This window comes from Saccostrea echinata, unplaced genomic scaffold (assembly GCF_033153115.1).
Source record: "Saccostrea echinata isolate AGI-Se365-2 ecotype Australia unplaced genomic scaffold, CSIRO_AGI_Sech_v1 ptg000056l, whole genome shotgun sequence".
Taxonomy (NCBI): Eukaryota; Metazoa; Mollusca; class Bivalvia; order Ostreida; family Ostreidae; genus Saccostrea; species Saccostrea echinata.
In genome coordinates, this window is record NW_026889805.1 from 435,036 (window position 1) to 460,309 (window position 25,274).

Sequence of the window (25,274 nt, forward strand, 5' to 3'; positions counted from 1 at the left end):
TTGAACCGGAAACTAAGCTCAATAATAAAGTTTGGATCGGTGAAAATGATACAAGGCCTCAAATTGCACGCAGAAACCGGTCTGTCCGGAGAGTAATGCACACCTTATTTTTTGATTCTAAAGGCCCTGTTACTCAAGTTCCGGTTCCAGAACACAGCAGTGTTACTGGTCAATTTTATGCAGAGAATGTCTTGTCTCAGGTTGTAGAGCACTATAAAATGACCCGACCAACAACCAGTACTAGAGGAATAAAGCTCCTCCATGACAACGCACCTGCCCATAGATCAGAGGTAGTAACCAAATATTTAAAGGAAAATGGTATTGCCGTTTTACCACATCCACCCTACAGTCCTGACCTAGCTCCATGCGATTTTTGGTTGAATGCCGTTATCAAAGACGCCCTCCGAGGACGGTGATTTGAAAGCCGTCATCAGTCGGAAGTGCCGTATTCCAGTGTATGAAGCGTATACCGGAAGAGGACTATAGGGCAGCATTTTCCACGTGGATTTCAAGACCGAAAAAGTGTGTCCAGGTCAACGGAGACTATTTTGAGGGATTGATATAATTTAATTTATGATAATGACGCTCATTAATTTACCGCACACCAGTTGCCAGAACTTTTGAAATGCCCCTCGTATTTGTATTTCTAGACTTATAATGTTACAAGATCAAATAAAATTTATGTTATTATTTTGACCACTTCCTGCAGGAACTGTCAAATAACAATAAATGGTGTATAGTGACAAAAATTATCTCCCTTATACCGTTTTCATTTATTATATCAAAAATCAATATGGTACTAATAAACATTTGTGTTTAAATAATAAAAATAGAAATACAGTAAAACATGCTTATAGCGAACACACTTATAATGAATTAATGCCTACAGTGAAGTCATTTTCATTCCCCATGGTTTTAAACTTATTGTGAAGCTAACAGATATAAAGAATTACGTTTATCACAAAGTAAAATCACAAGTCCCTGGCACTTCATTATATTACTGTATGCTGATGGAATATTTATGAACTGTAATTTGTTAAGCAAAGTAGTTTCATTACATTTGTCTTAAAATCATTTTAACTATAACACATGTATAACCTTGTACAGGTATAGCAAACTATGGAAACAAAAAAATCAATTTTTTCCTTGTGAGATCCTGTTGCCTTCTGATAATTGTACATGTCTCATAATAGAAACTGACTGAACATTTCTTATCCTAGGACCTGGAGGGCCAAAAGGCCCAGGGGGTCCAGGTCAACCTGGAATGCCTGGATCACCCTAAAAATAGATATATCCAAGATTTAATCATTATCAGACATAAACTGGAACAATTACAGAAATATTTATTATGGAATAAAGCTTTTAAAGTTAACTGAAATCTAAGCATAGAACTTAACTTGTTAAAGTTACATTAAGATTTACATTTCATTATATATATTGCGAGATAACACGTCTGAAATCCAGTTGTTATGGTGATGATACTTACACTAGGACCCCTTCATCCTGGATTACCCGGATCACCCTTTGGACCAAATCCATAAAATCCATCTCCAGGATTTCCCTGTGGATTAAAAAATACATTTTATTGCCAGAAGATACATATTAAAGCCAATCTTTTGAATTATCTTATGAACAAAATACAAAATTGTACATTATAAAATCACTAAATCCAGTCTGAGACTTGATCAGCCACTTTAGAGACTTGTGCATTATGTGCTTTATGTATGCTTTACAGATTATCCTAATTGGATTGGAAGACATGAGTAATTTCTCTGTCTGTCCATCAGTCTGTCATTCTATCTGTTTTTAACACTTTATGTCTGGACAATATCTCAAAAAGCCTTCGAGCTTTTGCAATGAAATTTATGCCCCAACTCAGGCCTTCCAAAATGTGCTGGTACCCGGTACTTTTACACGGCTGATATTACGAAAATATTCATTGGAGAAAAATTTGATAACATATTTTAATTAAAATCTCTTCCACAAGCTACCTCCTATTTTTGAAAAAGTACCGCCTGTTTCTAATATTTTTGAAGCCCTGCCCAACTGCCTATGGCCTAAGGGAGACCTCTATAAATTTTGAGGTCAAAAGGTCAAGATCGGTAATTCATACATTGCAAGAAATGGTTTCCAGATAGTAAACTTACTTCTCTTTGAACTTTTTCAATGAAGATTTATATCATACCTCCAAGTCACCTAAAGACAACCCCTGTTGATTTTAAGGTCAAAGATCAAGGTAAGAAATTCATACATTTAAAAAAAATGATTTTCAGATGATCACTTTAGTTCTCATAAAGCCTTTTCAATTAAAATTTTTTATCATTGCTCTTTGTGACATAAAGACAACTTGTAAAGGTTTTGAGGACAAAAGGTCAAAGTAAGAAATTCAATTATAATTGCAAAAATTGAATTCCAGATGATAATTTTAGTTTTATTTGAGCTTTTACAATTAAATATTATTATATCATTACTCCCAATGACTTAAAGAAGATCCCTTTTGAATTTTAGGTAAAACGGTCAAGGTCAAAAATTCATATCTTGTAAAAAAAAAATAAATAATGGCTTCCTGGTGTACGTTATATAGAGTTCTCTTTGTTTTCCAATAAAATTTTATACTTTTAGTCAATATGACTTAAAGAAGACTCTTTTGATTTTGAGAAAAGGTCAAAGGCCAAAGTCAGAAATTTATATATTGCATACATAATTTTCAGATAATAACTTAAGTTTTCAGTAAGCTTTTGCAATGAAACTTAAGGTCCTGAATTTCTTTAAATCAAGAAAAACCCCTCATGACTTTAAGGCCAAAAGCTACAGCTCAATGTCAATCTTTTTTTCTTTCACAATCTGCATTTTTTTTTCAGATCTTCCTTGCTCTTCATATAACTTGAAGCGGGGGACACAAATTCCCTGAATTAGCTTGTGATACTTTTGACATCAGTTATACTGCCTTAAAATTAATAACAAATAGGGGTTGCTTGTGGGTGCAAATATAGTTGCCAAAAAAAGAGAAAACAAAATGACAGCACAAGATGTCAATACTTAAAAACATGAAAGATTTTTATATCTTTTTTGTGTGTTGTTTCCATGACAACCTACCTTGGGTCTGGGTAAACCTGGTTCACCCTGAGGCCCCCGATTTTCTGGCAGTCCATCAAGTCCAGGGTTACCCTTTTGTCCTTAAAATAAACAAACACATATCATTTTTATTTTAATATTCTGTTATAACAGACTGCTTTGTGTCATTCATGTTTACAATAAAATTCTAATTAACCTATGGAATTTCACACTACTCCCAATATCATGTTTACTACATCAATTTTTGATATGTAATATTTTGCTGTAAATTTACAATGTCTTAGCATGGAAAACATTGGCTAACATATGCCAATTTTATTAGAAAAAAAATTGCATTTTGAAATCTATGATAGAATAAATGTTTTCATACCACCCCTCTATTTCTCTCCTTTAATTATTGTTCACTTTATCCTTCATAATATAAGTACTCAAAGTATTTTTCATAATAATTTCCATTGCATGACATAATTTATTACATATTAAATGATTACATTACATTTGATACATGATTAAATTATTTCATACCTTTGTCTCATTACATCCAGGGTAACCCTGTGGACCCCACAGGTCCCTCTAAACCTTCATAACCCTAGAACAAGAAAAAAAAATGTCAAAACAATAACATATCACTCTGAAGCTATAAGAATGACCAATATTTACAATTTCATATATACACATGATAAATGTAATAATTATAAATGATAAAATCACTTTTTTTGGTGAATACTAGGATTAACAGTTGTGACACTGCAGAAAAATTTCATAGCCGGTTATTTAGTTTTTTTCTGCAATGGTTGCAAGTGATAATCTCCATATTAACACAGAAAGAAAGAAATTTTATTGTTTACATGTATATCTGTATACATTATTCTATAAAGTAGGTGAAATTATGTTCATAGATCACATTGATGAAAGAGCCAATTCTTAAGACATGGCTTAAAAAAACAGATCTAACTTGAGTTTAGAGTTAATCAATTGATGAACAGCCATTGGTTTTCATCAGAGAGAAAGGCAAAAATATTCAATGTAAATATTTCATACCATATATAGTTATATTTTATAATGCTGAAAATAATGCTGTTAATGAAAGAAAAAAAATTAAATGTAGTTACCTACTACAGTGGTGATTTACAAACAGCTAGAAAATATTGTGTTAAATTGAACCATTGAAGAAGAAAATGTTACCCAAATGGCCATATTTAAACAAGAATGTGGGTACAATTAAGACTACATACTTTATAATTCAGAGTCAAATATCATACAATCATGATGAAGACAAGAGCCAATTACCAGCACAACGAGAGATGACTCACAACGAGAGATGACTTACAACAAGAGATGACTTATAACGAGAGATGACTTACAATGAGAGATGACTTACAAAGAGAGATGACTTACAATGAGAGATGACTTATGAGAGATGACTTATAACGAGAGATGACTTACAACAAGAGATGACTTACAACAAGAGATGACTTACAACAAGAGATGACTTACAATGAGAGATGACTTATAACGAGAGATGACTTACAATGAGAGATGACTTACAACGAGAGATGACTTACAATGAGAGATGACTTACAATGAGAGATGACGTACAACGAGAGATGACTTACAACGAGAGATGACTTACAAGGACTTAGAACATTGTTTTGAAAAATATTTGATTTATCTTCCAAAGGATTTGAGACAAGAGGCCCAGGGGCCACACTGCTCACCTGAGCACTGTGGCTAGGAAAAAAGGAAAAATCAGTTTAGTATTGAAAAGCTTAAATGCATTAGTGGTCCCAACCTACCCCTAAAAGGGAGTGGAGGGGAGGGTATGATTTGAACAAAATTAAATCTACACTAACTAAGGCTATTTACATCATTTTTTGACTAACTGCGACTTTTTTCTCTACAAGTTTGAACTTTCATTGTGGCCCCACCCTACCCCTGGTGGTCATGATTTGAACAAACTTGAATCTTCACTATCTGAGGATGCTTCCATATAAATATGACAAACTGTGGCTTTGCTGTTCTTGAGAAGATTTTTAAAGATTCTTCCTATATATTCCTATGTAAAACTTTGATCGTTCATTGTGGCCCCATCCTACCCCCGGGGGTCATGATTTGAACAAATTTGAATCTACACCACCACCTGAGGATGCTTCCACATAAATATGACCAATCATAGCTTTGCTGTTCTTGAGAAGATTTTTCCTATATGTTCCTATGTAAAACTTTGATCGTTCATTGTGGCCCCACCCTACCCCCGGGGGTCATGATTTGAACAAATTTGAATCTACACCACCACCTGAGGATGCTTCCACATAAATATGACCAATCATATATACCACTATTTTGAACTATTTGGAAGAAGAGCTATTTTGAACTATTTGGAAGAAGAGCTTAAAGCAATTAAAGAAGTAGGGAAGAATGGTCAGATTTTCAAGTCTGAATGCAATACTGTTACAGCCACACTCTATTCTGGCACCAGCATTCTGCACATTCAAGGATCGTCGGCAAACTCCTGGCTTGACAAATTCCTTCATGACATCAAAAAGAAAAACTCTAACAGCATTAGTAGTATGTTGGGACAATCTATTCCACAAATGGCATCAACGCCTGTTAAAATTGATTCTCTTCTGACAGAAAGTACTGGTTATGTTCAAAATTGTACACAGTGTGCTGGTACAATACAAGCTTTAAAATCGGCAGTCTGTAAGTTAGCAAACGAAATACAAGAATTAAAAGAGAAACTCAAATGCAAAAACAACCCCACTTTGTTTGACAAAAACACGCAGACACTTTTTAAGGTAGTGAAAAACAAGGAAACTGATGTGCAGGGTTTTAATTCTTTACCACAAAATTCAGCATCTCGACACACACAGTGTGATTTTACAGAACCCGACAAGGAAACAAAATATACCTCAGATTCGGGTACTAACACGGAACCATATATCAACACCACACCAACATGTACACCCGAAAGATCCTTTGAACAAAAGAAAACTTCTGGTAAGGCCAAACTTATTATAGGCAGCTCTATATTACAAAGGGTGAGAACCAGGGGACTACAACAAGGTGTCCATGTAAGAACCAATAGAGGGGCCAAGCTCTCCGGAATCAAGTCAAAATTATATCAAACCGCTGTTGAAGATTACTCTCACATAATTGTCCACGCCGGGGGAAATGATGCCTCATCTCATAGAGATATAGATGCTGTAGAACACGACGCTGTAGAAATAATCAAAAACATCAAAGATCGGTCTCCAACAACCAAAGTTTATTTCTCAGAAGTTTTACCGAGACGGGATGTAGATGTTTCACATGTGAATAACACGCTAAAATATGTTTGTGATGAGTACGGAGGTTTGTTTATATCTAATAAAAGTGGGGGGGGATTATATTCTCTTTTCAACAAAATAATTTTTTGAAACTAAAGTTAAGAAAGTAATTTGCCAAAACTAAATTTTATAAAAGCAGGGGTTAATCGATGGCCTTCAATGAAAACGACAATTCTCTAAAAAAAAAAAAAAGGCTGGGGGAGGGGGGGGGATACTACACATTAAGGCAACCTGTCCTGGGGCCAATTTTCATGAATTCCAGTCTGAAAAAGGGGTATGATATTTATATTTTTATTGTATTTACTTAAAAAGAAATTTTTCAACCCGTCACTATGTTTTTCAAGAATATTTTTATTAAAAAAAAAATATACGACGCTGACAAATATTCGCTACTAGGAAAACAATCTACTTGTTTTTAAACGTCAAGAAAAACAATTTTGTACCATAGAATAAACTTTGTCGATACAAGCATTATACAGTCAATATCATTTGTAAAATTACTTCAATTTTGTTTCAAATTGAACCAAAAAAATTTTTTTTATTCGAACTACATTAATTTTAATCACATGTATTTTCTGTCCTTTCTCAGCAAATTTGAACAATATACATCAGAATTTTATTTTCATTTTTGTTTTATTCAACTTTTTATTTTATGATGCCTTCAATAATTTCTGGTGGTCAACTGACTTTGGATACATCTTAATTATTTTTTTCAATCGGCTGCGCCCTCTGTGCCTATTAAAATTATCTGTCCCTGGTGGATACAATCAAGTTTGACGCCGGTCTCCACGGGTACCTCAGATAGTCAGATTCAAGTATTCTATATATATCCATACAAAATCTGTAAATCTCTTGAATCTCATTTGAAATACTTATGGTGGATCGGACAACATTAAGAAATACTGAATCCATACAGAATTCCCTGTGGAAGTGAAATAAAATAAGACTTTGAAATGTAAATTATTGTCCAAGACATACTTACTGGGGCTCTACTAAGTCTTGGAAACAGACATTTTTAAGAGTGACCCATTTTCAATCACTATGAATCGGACAAAATTTCACCATGCATTAGACTGTATGAATGGAATCTGTAGCGAGATGCAAATTTAGTGATTTTTTCTTAATTTTGCGAGAGGTAATTGTAGCGATTTTGAAATACATAGAAAGAAAAGAGTAACCTCCAATATTGAATGAATTGTTAGCGATATTTAATGTTAATGATCTCAACAACTTCACGTAATATGCCCAAATTGAATCCTCGCTAAAATTTCTGCTATTTGAACAGGTATAAGATTTTTCTTAATTACTGTCTGATTGCGAATATTGATTACATTTCAGATCGAGTTTATCAATCGAAACAAATCTCGAATTTATTAAAAATTTTCTAATTGCTAGATCTAGAAAAGAGGCCTTTGTATAAATATTGAACATTTTCTAGCCAAAATTGGCCTTTTATTAATGTTTAACATGTTCTTTTTCTCTGAAAAAAAAACATGACTTCACACCTCTGATTATATCACTAAGCGTTTTGTTTTTTAAAAAAAAAACTGCGGTTTGATTGTTGTTTTAAGTGTATGTATTCCAGACTTGATTTCTCACTATGACGCTAAAAATTTAAATTAATTTTTTAATTAATATTTAATTTAACAAGGGTACCATATAGCATGACATCCCTCGCAAAAGAGCACATCGATCCTGATATGAATTTATTACTTACTTAACTTCCGTTATGCACTCACTCACCTACTTACCCCCCCCCCCCCCCCCAAACACACACACATACAAACACACACAAGAACGTTACTAAATCCTCTCAAACTTCATATTTTTTTCAAAAGAAAAACAATTTTACTTTTTTTTTTTATATTTTCCTTGAAGAATATTTCTATAGTTCTAAGTTAAATACATAATTTGCTGTTATTAAGTTTTGAATATTGAGCATGTTGAGTTTTTGATGTTCCATGTCATGCAGTATAAAGAAATGCTGCTATAGTTTGAATCATTAATCAATGTTAATATATTTGAGCAGTGATCATATGAATGATTTCCAAGATATAACTGAATGGAAGTATCTAACTTTGCAGCTATTATTGTTTACCTACAACTTATAAATCACCCTTGCTGCAGTGAACAAAAATGTTAATATTGATTTTCATGTTATTATAATATCAGTCTTGCTGTAGTGAATTTACCAAAAACGTTAATGTTGATTTTCAAAATATTCTTATTGTTAACAAACAATATGGCATAAAATACAAGAGGCCCATGGGCCACATCGCTCACCTGAGCACATTGGCTAGGAAAAAACGCAAAAATCAGTACAGTATTGAAAAGTTTACAGGGAGGGGGGTGTCGAATTTTAAACTACCTGATGATGCTTTCATATCAATATAACAAATGGCTTTGTTGTTCTTGAGCAGCAGATTTTTTTTCGTATATATTCATTTGTAAAAATTTGATCCCCCATTGTGGCCCCACCCTACCCCCGGGGGCCCTCATTTGAACAAATTTCATTCTGCACAACCCAAAGATGCCTCCATATCAATTTGACTAATCATGGCTTTTCTGTTTTGAGAAAAAGACTTTTTCCTATATATTCCTCTGTAAACTTTGATCACCCACTGTGGCCCCAACCTATAACCGAAGTAATGATTTGAACAAACTTGAATCTTCACTATCTGAGGATGCTTCCATATAAATATGACCAATCATGGCTTTACTGTTTTTAAGAAGAAGATTTTAGAGATACAGTGCAGGAAACTAATTTTGTTACAGCATCGATGCTGATTTGAATGCTTCCTTTGCTTGCTGATTTGAATGCTTCCTTTGCTTGCTGATTTAATGCTAGTAATCCTTATCCTGATGCTGTTTTATAATTAGGTCAATGCTACCGGAAGTAGCATCATACTACCGGAAGTAAATAATGAATTTCAGCATTGCCGTTTAAAGCAATAAAAGTGCCTTTTACAATTATTTGATCATAATATCTCAGTATGTATCAATAATGTGAATACTTTAACCATATTCTATCTTTCTTTTTTAATTTTTTACTGAATTAAAACTCATTGATTTTCTGATGCTAGTAGGATAATGCTGATTTTATGTAGGTCAATGCTGGTTTTATCCTTTGCTTGCTGATGCTGATCCTGGTAATGCTGTTTTTTAAATGCTGATGCTGATGCTAGCTCGATCCTGATGCTACTAATGCTTATGCTGATGCTGGTTTATGTAACAAAATTAGTTCCCTGCACTGTATTTCCCTATATATTTCTATGTTAAACTTTGATCCCTCATTGTGGCCCCACCCTACCCCCGGTGGTTATGATTTGTACAAATTTGAATCTTCACTACCTTAGGATGCTTCCATATAAATATGACCAATCATGGCTTTGCTGTTTTTAAGAAGATGATTTTTAGAGATATTTTCCTACATATTTCCATGTAAAACTTGGATCCCCCATTGTGGCCCCACCCTATCCCCGGGGGTCATGATTTGAACAAACTTGAATCTACACTACCTGAGGATGCTTCCATAAAAATATTACCAATCATGGCTTTGCTGTTCTTAAGAAGAAGATTTTTAAAGATTTTTTCCTATATATTTCTATGTAAAACTTGGATCCCCCATTGTGGCCCCACCCTACCCCCGGAGGTCATGATTTGAACAAACTTGAATCTACACTACCTGAGGATGCTTCCATATAAATATGACCAATCATGGCTATGCTATTCTTAAGAAGAAGATTTTTAACGATATTTTCCTATATATTTCTATGTAAAACTTGGATCCCCCATTGTGGCCCCACCCTACCCCCGGGGGTCATGATTTGAATAAACTTGAATCTACACTACCTGAGGATGTTTCCACATAAGTTTCATCTTTCCTGGCCCTGTGGTTCTTGAGAAGAAGATTTTTAAATGATGCCATTATTTTTTCACTAATTCCTAATTATCTCCCCTTGAATGAGGGCGTGGCCCTTCATTTGAACAAACTTGAATCCCCTTTACCCAAGGATGCTTTGTGGCAAGTTTGGTTGAATTTGGCCCAGTGGTTCTTGAGAAGAAGATGAAAATGTGAAAAGTTTACAACAACAACAACAACGCCAACCACAACGACAACGCCAACCACAACAACGACGACAGACAACAGACAAATTTTGATCAGAAAAGCTCACTTGAGCCTTTGGCTCAGGTGAGCTAATAATAATATATATGACTGAATCAGAACTGAGACAACCCGTAATCATGGTATATTGGCGACGTTAATTCGTTTGCGTTCAAGATTGCCTCATCGGGTTTCCCGCATTAATTACTTCATCTGCGCATGAGCAGTTGTCGGTAACTAGGGAAGAGAAAATCTTATGATCGTTTTTCACTTACGACAATGTGTCGATCTTACGACCACTTTCATGAATAGCTCATAACTTAAATCTTAGGATTATCGTAAGTTCAAGCCGTAGTCGTAAACTTACGATTTTTTGTGAATAGGTGTCCAGAACTGTATATTGATGGGTTTGTTTTTGAAAGAAAGGATTGTACATTAAAGGCAGGTGGTGGAATTCTTATTTATATTTCTAGTGATAAAACATATAAACGTAGAACTGATTTTGAGATCAGTAATATTGAGACAATCTGGCTAGAGATAAATCTGAAAAATTCAAAACCTATATTTTATTGCTCTGCTTATCGTCCACCATCTGCCCCCTCCTGCTGGGCGGAGGACCTAGCAAGGGAGGTGAATCGTGCCTCCTGCTGTGACGACACTGAAATAATTCTAACAGGTGATTTCAATATTGATTTAATGAAAGACCCCCCACAATACTTGACATCTGCTTTAGAGGAATTTGGACTTTCACTGATAATTACTGTACCTACCTGAGTTACCAGTACCTCAAGTACCTTAATTGATCATTTTTATACGACCAAACCAGATAACATATGTGAAATCTATGTCCCCCCTATTGCTATCTCTGACCACTATCCTGTGTGTTCAACACGCAAAGGTAACTGCATGCAGCAAAAAGGCAAACATATTGAAATTCAATACCGAGACTTTAAAAAATTTAATGAAAATAATTTTCTTACAGATTTAGCAAACGCAAATTTAAACACTCTTCTCCAGCTTGATGATGCAAACGAAATATTGAACAGTTTTTATGATTTATTTAATGACATTCTTAACAAGCATGCAAAAGTAAAAACAAAAAGAGTCAAGACAGATATTCGACCTAAATGGCTTACACAAGAAATTAACGAGGCTAGGCATTTACGTGATTTATACCATTTATGAGGGGATTCAAACAATTTCAGATTTTGGAGAAATAAAGTCACACAGCTAATTGATCAAACCAAAACATCTTATTACAAATCAGCTATTGAAGAAAGCTCAAGTCCTAAAGAAATGTGGGGTTATTTAAACCAGTTGGCATCTCCAGACTCCAAAAACTTTACACCAACCCGTAATCACTCAGAATGGTTCTGATTTTGAAAATTTACAGGATATAGTTGATATTTTTAATAAACACTTTACAGAAGTATCCAGTAAGATATTGTCAGATATGTCAGTGCAAAATTTTGATTCTGAATTATTAAACAACTTTACAAAATCAAAACTTGGGAATGAAAACTTTTTCAGTATTCACCAAATTAGTGAGACAGAAGTATTTAATAATATATGTTGAATGCACTTGATGTAAATAAATCAGCAGGTGTTGATTTTATTGGCCCTCGTCTACTAAAACTTTCAGCTAATGTCATAAGCAAATCCATTACAAATCTTATAAATGCTAGCATCATTAATGGTGTATTTCCATAAAGCAAAAATCACTCCTATTTTTAAGAATGGTGACCATGCGGGTACTACTAAACAGAGAACCCTAGAGAACTCTAAAGAACCTTAGAGAACCCTAATGATTTTGAATTATGTATGGTCTGTAAATGAAATTTTTATGTATTAGATAACCTGTATATCAAACAAAAACAAAATCAAATTTGAAAAAATAACATTTTGACACGTTTTATGCTTAATTTTAACAGATTACTTATCTCTGAAGACTTTTATCATACCTTTCATGATACATGTATAAGTAATAAGAAATTAATTTTATTCATACATTTTACATTAAAGTGAATGGCTAAGAGTTATTATAACTTTAAAAATAGTTATAATTAAAAAAAAAACCTGAAAAAGAATTGTAAACTTGTGATAAAATTAATAATAAACGTTTTTGAAATTCAATCGGGATCGGGATGACATAAAATATTTAACCATCTATCTGTTTACGTTTTTCAACTATTTTCGGCAGAAAACATTCATAAAATAACTTTATCATTGACTATATAGATAGAATATGATTTTTAAAGTAAAAATCAACCCAATTATGCATAATTTTTATTTGAATTCACCAAATAAACCTTGAGTTCTCTAGGGTTCTCTAGAGTTCTCTAGGGTTCTCTGTTTAGTAGGACCGGTGACCATGCTGATCCAGGAAACTACAGACCTATATCAATTCTTCCAACATTGTCCAAATTAATTGAAAAACACATAGCCAATCAACTACGGGATTTTACCACTACCTTTGATCTTATATATAAATCACAATCTGGTTTTCGAGAGTTTCATTCCTGTCAAACAGCATTAACAAAACTAACAGACAATTGGTAACAATCTTTGGATCAAGGAAATCTTGTAGGGATAACTTTTCTAGATTTTAGTAAAGCATTCAATTTAGTTAATCACAATATTCTGATAAATAAACTTAAGTTGTATCACTTTCACAAAATTTCAATTATTATAAATGGTTTTATTCCTATTTAAGCTCCAGGACACAATGTGTAAAACTATATAGGTACAAATTCCTCTAACTTCTTGCCCGTCACAGCAATTGTGCCTCAAGGTTCTATTTTAGGGCCACTTTTATTTTTACTGTATATAAATGATCTTCCTCTACATGTAAATAATACAGATATTGATTTGTTTGCTGATGATGCAACTTTACATACATATCAGAATAATGTGCATTCTATTGAAAATGCCCTAAATGATGATTTGTATGAGATTGAAAACTGGTGTTCTAGAAATCAAATGGTGTTGAATATTGATAAGACAAAATGGATGCTTATGGGAACTCAACATAGAAAATCTAAGTTAACATCTTCGAAATTAGATTTGTGTGTATCAGACAAAGTTCTTAAAAATGTTGAATCAGAAAAACTCCTGGGAGTACATATTGATCATTCATTGTGCTATGATAATCATATTGATTCTGTTTGCAAGTCCTTGACATATAAACTATTACATTACGTCAAATCAAAAAAATTTTCCCATTACACACACGAAAACTTTTCTATAATGCATATATTCTGCCTTCTTTGAATTATTGTTTGACTATTTGGGGCAATGCTCCAAGTGCTGGCATAGAAAGAGTTTTTAAATTACAAAAAAGAGCAGCCAGAATTATATTAGATGTGGCACCAGATGCTCCATCACTACCATTATTTGTGAAACTTGGTTGGTTGACTATAAATGAATTGATAGATTTTCACAAATACATATTGCTTTACAAAACACTTCATGGTATGGCACCTGATTATCTGAGAGACTCCTTTGAATTCATTTCCTCTAATAATTACATCCTATGTTCTGAATCTAATTATGACCTTAGTCTACCAAAGTATCGAACAAATATGTTTAAAAATTCTTTTCAATACTCAGGCATTCATTTATGGAACAAATTACCACTACATGTACGTTTTTCACCCACTGCACAATCCTTTCGTAAAAATGTAGAAAAATTTATCATCAATGGATGCAACATTTCTTAATTTGTAACTTGTTTCTATGTTTTAATGATATATACTTTTCTCAAATGCTTTCACCTATGTCATATACTTGTATTTTTCTGATTATTGTACTGTTGTATTTATATTTATACTATACATGCATAGAGGGCCCTGAGGAAGACTAGTGCTTTGCACTAATCGGGTTACCCTCTTTAAATAGAGTATTATTATTATTATTATTATAACTTTGCTGTTCTTGAGAAGAAGATTTTTCCTATATATTCCTATGTAAACTTTGATCGTCCATTGTGGCCTCACCCTACCCCTGGGGGTCATGATTTGAACAAACTTGAATCTACACCACCTGAGTATGCTTCCACATAAATATGACCAATCATAGCATTGCTGTTCTTGAGAAGAAGATTTTTCCTATATACTCTATGAAAACTTTGATTTTTGAAGATTTTCCTATATATTCCTATGTAAAACTTTGATCATCCATTGTGGCCCCACCCTATCCCCAGGGGTCATGATTTGAACAAATTTGAATCTACACCACCTGCAGATGCTTCCATATAAATATTACCCTTCATTGCTTTGCTGTTCTTGAGAAGAAGATTTTTGAAGATTTTTCCTAGATATTCCTATCTAAAACTTTGATCATCCATTGTGGCCCCACCCTACCCCCTGGGGTCATGATTTGAACAAACTTGAATCTACACTACCTGACAATAATTCCACATGAGTTTCATCTTTCCTGGCCCATTGGTTCTTGAGAAGAAGATTTTTCAATAATGCCATTAATTTTTTGCTATTTCGTAATTATCTCCCCTTGGAGGAGGGCGTGGCCCTTCATTTGAACAAATTTGAATCCCCTTTACCCAAGGATACTTTGTGCCAAGTTTGATTGAAATTGGCCCCGTAGTTCTGGAGAAGAAGATGAAAATGTGAAAAGTTTACAACAACAACAATGACGACAACAACGGACAAATTTCGATCAGAAAAGCTCACTTGAGCCTTCCGCTCAGGTGAGCTAAAAACCCCTTATTTATATAGAAATATCCTAACTCCTACCTTTTAGATTAATGGCCTAATAAATTTAACAGAGCAATAGACAACAACAATTTATAGTCAAAATGCCTAATATCTTAACATAATTTCTAGGGGTGCAACCTGTTAAATACCTAATAAACCTTTATTAAAGTGAGAGAACTTACAGCAAATTAATGCTTTCCAAGCTTCCCCACGTGTCTAACAGTTACATGGGTTTTGGAAACAATAGAAACTTTAACTTGAAATCTAGTGAATACACCCCAAGGTTATGGACTTTGACTGAAATTAGTAACACCCAAAAGGTTAATTTCCGTATTGATAGCCAATGAGAATCTAGATCATCAAAAGAAAACATTTACCCGTAAGATTTGATGGAAGCAACATGTGCTATTATCTGAGAAGGTTTGTAAATATAAACAAATGATATGGGGGATAAGGCAGTATACAAATATATGTATGAAAACATTTATAACGATATTACATTTAAAATACAAGGCATAAATGTATATAACAAAATTCATTCCTGCTACAGATGAGTATTTACTCAATACTGAGAAACAAGAGACCCAAGGGCCTTAATGGTCGCTTGAGTATAATACAACACTGTAAATGGTCCATAGTATGAATACAACAAAATAAACTGATAGATGAAGATATTTTGCCCAAAAGAAATAGGATGATCAGGGATCAACAAAATAGTTATTTAAGTATTCAGTTACATAAAAAGTAGATCTATTTACCTGCCCTTACTTGCCAGTGCTTTTGCACCCCCATTTATCACTATCACCATGCAGTCTAAACAAAACAACTGTGCTTGAGCACCTGTAGTAAACCCATCACACACCCTTTCACATTGGCCTTTCTTGGTCATTGAAGAACATTTATTGTACAAAGATGTGGTATTTTTTGTCTCATTTTCAGCGATTCATTTTGTTGTGCATCCTGGGTAAATTATGCACTAATTTTGCAGAGGATGCATGAGTTCAATAAATGTGCATCCCAATGAATGCAATAAAATAAGAAAGAATGTATTGTTTTCAATATTTTTGGGGGGTACAAAATTATTGATTATAGCGATTTCTGGACATATTCTGGCATACCATATACAGTAAAACATGCTTATAACGAAGTGCCAGGAATGGATGATTTTGCTTCGTTATAAATTTAATTCATTATATTCTTTAAGTTCACAAAATATTAAAAAAAACCACAGGGAATGAAAATCACTTTGCTGTAAACGTCAATTCATTATAAGCGTGTTCGCTATAAGCGAGTTTTACTTATATGGTATATGGCTACCTGGCCAACAATATAGGTCAGGTTTCACAACTCACTGTTATCATGGTTATTGCAGTTAGCAAGCAATTATCAGGAAACTCCAATCAGTATAGTTTAATTATGTCTACTGTAAAAAAAATTTAGTTTCAGAAGTTCACTAAATAATCAACAGAGTGCTGGCCTAACTCCAGAACCCCTGACTCAGTGGTCATGAAATACACAAATTTGGAAGAGACAACTTTAATCATAACCATGCACTGGTTTGCTTACCCAGAAGCAAAGAAAAAGATTTTCAAAGAAATAGAATACAGTTTTACTATATGATTAATAGAGCCCCGCCTTGTAACCAGAACCACTGACCCAGGAGCCATAAAATTTTGCAAGAGGCACTTCCACATCTCAACCAGGTACTTACATTATCCGTTCAATATACCATGATATACAGGGAAACAAAGAGAAGCTTTTTAAAGAAATTATGGATTTTCAATATATGATCAATAGAGCCCATCCAACTCTAATACCCCTAACTCATGAATTTCACAATGCTTATTACTGTACAATCATGTTAACAGTATGACTGCTTGATGTCAAGTAATGAAGACATTTTTTTAAAGATAGAATTAATTTTGATGGTTTTAGCCTCAGGTCTCTGGAGAGAGGAGACCATGAAAATCACAATTTTTAAGTTTTCCTTTACCCATAGATGCTATATGCCAAGAATGGATGAAAATGGTTCAGCAGTTCCAGAAAAGAAGCTAAAAATGTTCAAATGTTAACGTACATTAGATGACTGAGGATGCACAGCAATGGAGGAAAACGGATAGCATTAAGTTAATTACCTGAGTCACTCAAAATTTTGGGGGAAAAAAGCAAATTTCAATTGGGACAGGGTCCTTTTACTGAACCTGAATGCAAGGGTTATTATTATTACGCCCTGCTTTTCACCCAAGTTTGGTTGAAAATGGCCCAGTGGTTCTTGAGAAGAAGTTAAAAATGTGAAAAATTTACAGATGGACACCAAAACATGTGATCAGAAAAGCTCACTAGCGATTTCAGTACAGGTGAGCTAAAAAGAAACATGCATATACAAGATATATGCCTCAAAAGTGTTTAACTAAATTTTGAATTTGTTTCAAGCATAACACAAACTCACATAGCATTCAACAGGAATATCTTGCTGAAGAATATTAGAAGCTGACTGAATATCCCTTCCACTCCACATCTTCCACGAAACCTCAATTCTTTTATTAGGTCAGAATAATACTCAATGTACTCCAAAATTCCAGGTATGCCAAGTGCTAAAACTGTGCCTGTAAAAATAAAAATCATTTTACATTACCGGTAAGTCACGAATAAAGTATATGAAAATATAGTATGAACACGATGAAATGCAAGATTCAATGAATTTTTTTTTAGGTTGATATTGAAATGAGGATAGATATTAGTTTTCTATTAGTCTGTTTTTCTTCTGGGATGACTATCTTTCAGGTGGCAGAGGATTACAGTTTTTTTTGGCGATCAAAACGTTTGACTGACGGTTTCCTTAATATTGAGCTGCTTTTAAAATGTCCATTGAAAAATTTTAAATTCTCTCTACATGTAATAATAGTATGGTCCAGTCCCTTGAGGAATTTGAAGCTTTTAGGAATAAAACATGTACAACTTACACAATGAGCCCTAATGATGGCACAGGGACAATCTCAAAATTTCCTGTAAATTAAGCCTATTTTCACTATTTCGCCGGATCCGCAACTGCTTCCAGGCCCGTGCTAATGCCCTAAGCTACCACACAAATTGCAGACCAACACTTGTACATAGTAACCATTGAACAGCAAGAGATAATGGCTCAACCACCTCGTTTTCAAGCTACAATTCATCCTATGAACCCACCCCACTTTTCTGGTGAAATACCGGAAGAGTGATTTTTGATCTTAGTTTCATATTTCTAGTCCATATCCCATTAACAGTAGTAGTGACACTAAAGTGTCATATATCATTAGAATATACAAGGCCACCAGTTCCCTCCAAATGCACACATAAAATATTCTAGCTATAAAATTATCTATTAATAATATACATTCAAACCTTAAGGTTCCTCTATTTTTTCTAATTTTTGACTGGTACTTAATCCGATACTATCCTCTGCCACCTTCATGTAAAAAGACACTACATGTAAAATTATATTAGACTGTGGTGAAACTCTTGACCACTAATGATAAATTATATAACTGTAACAGTTACTGTACACTAAAACTTGGTCACAGTGAAGTTGTGGGGACTTGTGAATTTACTTCACTATTTCCCTAATTCCTTATTACCATATAATGAATTCCTAAGGCTTATTAAAGTAAATATATTCAATATTCGCAATATGCATTTTTTCTTCAAGTATGACTACCAATATGTTCTCAGAAGTATTAAATTACAAAACTTACCTTGGATTACTAATGTTTTCCTATAATTAGTAAGGCTGGGATGATACAACTTTTTCTGTATCGATACGTACCACAATATTTGAGCCACGATACAATATGTATCACGATATGTTGAATTGGTAATAAAATCTTTTCTTTATTGAATTGAACAAAACATTTCTTCACAAATATGAAGAATTTTAAAAAAAAAGTTGTATATCTGTTGTAAAACAAAATTATTTTAAACAATTAGGTGGTGTTAATTATTATGTATTTCATATTTATATTCACATTTAGCATATTTATTTGATATATTAAACCCAGAATTTTAATTAAACAAAGAAAAAAATAATTCAGAATTTCTTTGGAGATATTTCGATATTTCTTCATATGTATCGATATAGATGCGTATCGTCGTCACACAGAATCGATATTATTGATACCTCGAAATATCATCCCAGCCCTATATATTAGATTAAATTTTAAACAAAATTACATGTACATGTACTTTGAGAAATAATTATATTTTTTTAGATGTTGAGATCCTTAAAAATTTCTTGCAAAAGATGTAAATATATATGGTTATAACCTTCACAGTTCGCTATACATGTATCTGTATATTCATTATAACAAAATTCATTATAACCATGCATAAAATTTTACAAAGAATTGTTCAGAATTTTGCCAAGGATACCAAAACACTTCCCTATATCCGTTAATTGCCATATCCATTGCCACATTAATTGATGTTTGCTTGCCTGATCTCTAAAATCGGTAGACTCTGGTGTCGAGCAATGGTAATTACACACCCCTGATCCCATAAAAAATTTCAAACTATATTGTGGCTAAATCTTAACTTCAAGAAGTCATGACTAAAACAGACATCAAATGACTCTGGTGACCAATTTTGCCAATAGGCCTCTTTTCAATGGCCTAATGCATCTTCCAGGCATGGAGATCATAAGTTAATATTAAGAAATTTGCTTAGTAAATTAGCATATCATTACCGGTATACTAATGATATATGGTACATATAAAATTGTTTAGGTTCAAGAAAGTTGCACTTTTTAACGTTATATCAGAGTTGTCAAAAAACTGTCGGTCCTGTTGGCAAGGCTGAAATTGTTTAGACCAATCACTTATAAGAAAATGTATCAATTGAATCAGAATGACCATTTGAAAGAATCGGGTAGGATACTATTACTTATTAGGTTTGTGACTGACTGTCTACAGAAATGTATAAGGTTGATCATAGATGGGCGAGCTTTCTATGAGATTTATCAACTTGATATATTTCTGTAGACAGTCAGTCACAAACCTAATAAGTCATTTATTTGCTTGAGGATCATAGTGTGAGGGAGTCATCACACAAGACAGGCCTGTAGCAACATTTATCAAATGGGGTAAGGGGCAGCCACCAAAAAAACAAAATGATAAGCCAGGAAAAAAACATTGACTGTTAAAACTCAGTAGGGGTTAGAAAATTCCTCTAAATTGTTTGGAAATTTTTAATGCAATACATGGCACTCTTTCCACTCTATTCATTATACCATCCGACAACAAGTTCACAACAAGCGAGTTTATTGGACTGTAGAGACGACTATAAACGGTGGTGGATAAAATATACAGTTTGGTTATAGAATATGTCTAGAATTAGGGGAGGAAAGGTCGTTCATTGACCAATGTTGGAAATACATCCCCAAAGTGCGCAGAAAATTTTGCACCTTATTTACATTATGGGATCTGTAGCGTTATGGTCAAAGACTAAAATATAAAACCATAATGCTACAGTTCTTATGGAATGCCATAGTTGCCTTATGTGGTTATTTCATGAGAAGGTGGTACTTTTTTATGTTATGCTGTGGTTATTTCATGTGAAGGTGGTTTTTTAATTTGATGGTGGTGTTTTATGTGAAGGTGGTTTTTCATGTGATGGTGATTTTTCATGTGATTTTTTATGTTTAATGTGAAGGTGGTCACTCGGAACTCCTAATACTTTTGAAGACTGAGTTCACATGTAACACTGAGTTTAACTGCAGCTATTATCTTGAAATTTTGAAAGTGAAACTAATGATCAATATTATTAAAATCATTTTAATATGCCATTGCAAGTTCCTCTTTTTTCCACAGTTAAAATGATATTGTCCTACGGACTCCGTATGACAGTTGCAATCTTCAATTTTACGTGGTGCCCGGCTCGGTTCACACTTTAAGATGAAGGTTTGACAAGTGAAAAATATGCAGTAAACTCAGAGTGACACCCTAATCACATAAATAATGAACACATGGCATGATCACGGCATGACCAAAAGAATAAGGTGTTGATTTTTTTCAATAAAAAAAAAAACAGCAGTCCTTTGAGTTTTTGCAGCATAATAATTTGTAAATAACAGGTATATATCTATGAGAAAATGTTTTAGTTCATTTATACTTTCAGGCTAATCAATTTGTTGTGATATCGTCAACAAAGTCTGTTGTGAAAGTTGTTATTTTTGCAGACTGATTTGTGCATTTCAGTAATACCTATCTCATTATGTGTTCAGAAATATTGATAGTGTGCATTTCTAGTTATGCTCACTGATATAGAGATGTGAAGAGTTGCAAATAATGTGTACTAACATGAGTATAATGACATGTGTGTAAACTTACCAAAGTTTTTGAGTTCTATAAATGTTACAGGAAAGATAACTCTGAAAAAAGAACATTTTGAAAATGATTTTTCTACATCAATAAAATTGATTTTTATTTAATTTCTTGAAGTAATTTAATTCATTAATGTTTCTTCTATACCATGTATACTACCAGGAATCTTCCCTAATTTTTCATGCATCTATTTTAGAGAAAATGAGTAATATTGATTTTTTTTAAACTTTTATTAATTTCTTTAAAAAAAAATGTTGATTGATAAAATGAAGTTCTCATGGTTGTTTTGTGAGCTTAAAAATATCTGCCACGACAAAAAAAACACAAAATTTGTTGTGCTATTTATCAAAACTTGATGGGAAAGAAAAATCTTAAAACTTAAAAAAATTAAACTAAAAAAAAATCAGTATAAATTAAATGAATTATATTTCAATTCCTAGCCAGTTTTAAAGGTTGATAAATATGCTTGTTAAAAGTAATGCTCAGAAATATGACAATGTAAACTGTGTGTGTGTGGAGGACCCTTGAAGACTCTCTGTCCTTAAAGAAAAGAAAACTGTGAGATGGGAATGCTGTTGAAAACAATAAAGGGCAATTTAGTGCAATTATTTATTTTCCTTTCTGTGCATGTAACTGGTCTGACAAAACTTCACACAGTACGACAACACCTTTAACTTTGTCAGAACAAATGTCAATTTAAAAATTTCGATAATAAATACATCCCCCCTTTCAGTGAAATATAGAATACAGAACAAAGAGTAAAAGACTATAAATGAAATCCTACCAGGAGAGATAATCCACTGATGATGCAGATCCTTTTGTTGACATTTCCTCTTTAATTTTTGCTATTGCTTGTAAACACTTTTCGCTTTCTTTTACAACAGTAAATAGACTCACTGAATCAAGTTCAGAAAATTCTTCATCGATGCAAGCAATTTTTCGGTGATTCCACCAGAAATTCCTTTATCTCAAGAAGTTTAGACCGCATCGCAGCATGATCTTTGATACAATGTGTACCTAGTACCAAATACAAGTCTTTCAGGGCTAATTCATATAACTCAGACAATATTCTGTTGCTTTTCCATCATGAAAGATTCTATAAATTTACAAATATCCCATTCTGAAACATAGGGACTTGAGATTTGCTAAGATTGTCTCAAGTCCGTGTTCTGAAACATCGTCTTCAGCAAACCTCCCACATTTCACTCCGGACGTGTAACCATGGTAACTGTCGTCGCCTGAGCTTGATCTTTCCCTTTTCTGCATTAGTTCTGATGCTGAAGGGGATGAGCATGGTGATAAAATGGAGTTTGAAGAATGAATTCCAATTTTCTGGCTCACGGAACTTTCGGAATCTCGATCCCGAGTGCTGCTATTTTCACGGGTGCACGATGTTTCGGGACCACGACGTTTCGGGACCTGACTAATACGACGTTTCGGGACTAGCAACAAGAGGGTTCGGGACTTGGGTAAAGACGATTCGGGACTTGAATTAATTTTTTTCGGGATCTAAACAAATTATTTTATTATGGTGATATAGCATATTATTCTAATTACACATAGTACGTAATATTTCAAGCTAAATCCGAATTTTAATTTTTATGTATATATATAATAAAAATTGTCATAAAGATATACTTTGATGGGTTTTTTTCATAACAGACGAAGTAGAATAAATCTTTACAATATTCATTTTTATTTCTTTTTAATTTTTTATCATTTTTTTTATTAGTTATTTTTTCTTGTGTGTGTGGTGATGGGGGGGGGGGGGGTCCAAAATTTAATCTTCTCAGGTTGATGATAGATATTTTAAAATATTCAAGTGATCTCCAGCTACCGTCGAATATGTCTTTAAAAAACATGTCAGTAAATTTTTAAAACAACAACTGGGATCAGGTACACATATCCCAACTGATACTCTGTACATAGGGAGGTACGTGTTACGTACATGTAGAAAGACGCCGCCGGTAATGGGAACTAAAAAGATTGTGTGGTTTCTTTTGAAATTATTTTAAGAAAATAAAAATCTAAAAATATGGAAAAAATATCGTTTGTTTATTGGTAAATGAAATAATTCAGAATCAAACAATAGTTCAACAAAATATAAAGGTTTTCAAAATGTTTTGATCTTGATTTTGTCTACCTTTTCCCAAACGGTTTCAAATATTTTTTTTCCAAAAAGTTTTGGCATAGTATCTGTAAGATTCTTCCCTGGAAATGTTACGAAAACATTTTTAAAGTTTCCAAAACATTGCAAATAAACATATTTTACAAATGTTGCGAGAACATTGGCCCTATATTTAAAAAAATACCATACTTTAAATAAAGCATTAAATGGTATAAACAACATGATTTCATTTGATATCGTTTCAAATAATGTCTTTAAAAACATTTTAAATTTCATCATAGCTTTATCTATTTAATGTGGCAAGGTGGAAATTTGAAATTTAAGTTGACCTGTTAACGTAGTCAATGTGGAATGTCTTTTAAACACTTTTACAACGTACATGTAGCATGAAAAATTTAATATTTGCAAATTAAATAATATTTAGTATTTATTTACAGTATAATTTAAAGTTTGTCATGTACCTAACTATGTAACACCACATATAATATTACGCACTGGTCGGGTATATAAGAAGATCGATAATTGAGTTTCATTGAGATTTGTAGTCTGTGTATACACAGTAAACATAAATTCAGACATCCATATCATTGTAGACAAATTAACAATTTTGATAGTACAATAATATATAGCGGGAATATTTGGGACTTTCGTGGGAATAATTTTTTTCTAATTAAAATAAATGAATAAAATCGATTACTTTCATCATTTTTCTTAAGCCATCGAGTACATGTACTTTGCATAGACGAAGAAATTGTCTAACTTTGAAACGTTAAGATGAAAAATAAGTTGAACGTGTTTATATTTTGAAAATTAGTAAGTTTGGTTTATTTCCAAATGTTGCATACATGATATATATATACACACATCATACTTTCAGTAAAATTTACTTTGCAAGCCGTTCTTTGACGTTATATATTTTTTAAATGTCAAATACATGCTGATTTTCTTACCCATTTCGTTTTTTTTCCTTCTCTGCTTAACGTATACATGGATGTGTAGGAAGTTTATAGCTTAAGTTATAACATTTCTCTTACCCATAACATTTTGTATAAATTTGCTTTTATGATTTTGTTGCATATATAACCTGAAATAATAATTATAAATTTTATACATTGATGTTTAAAAAGTTGAACATGGAATATTTCAGATTCTGATTCAAAACAACTACCCGTAAAACGTAAAATTTTTACTGCACATGTGCTAGCCTGAGCCTTTGTAAACTTTGTAAACAAATATGAAATCAAATACCTAAAAATATTATTAAAAAGGAGAGAAAGAAATTAAGTCTTAGAAAGAAAAACACGTCCGTGGTCTTCACACAGCAGTTACGATTGTCTCCCGGCTTTAATTCTACAAACTCTCGTATCAAACACTATAAATAAATCAAATACATCATATACATATTTTTAAAAAAAATTTGTATTAAATTTTGGTCAAATGTAAACCAAATACTTTATAAAGGTAATATATCAAATACTGTAATAAGAAATTAAAGAGACAACACCGCGGGCGTTTGATTTTCTCGGCAGGCGTGCTCCATGCCGCAGGCAAACTCTAAAACTAATAAAAACT

The 25,274-nt window shown here is 33.0% G+C and overlaps 1 pseudogene; it reads right to left on the reverse strand.

The window, feature by feature from the left end:
* Nucleotides 1-25,274, reverse strand: part of LOC133173120 (uncharacterized) — a 125,493-nt pseudogene that overhangs the window by 94,218 nt on the left and 6,001 nt on the right.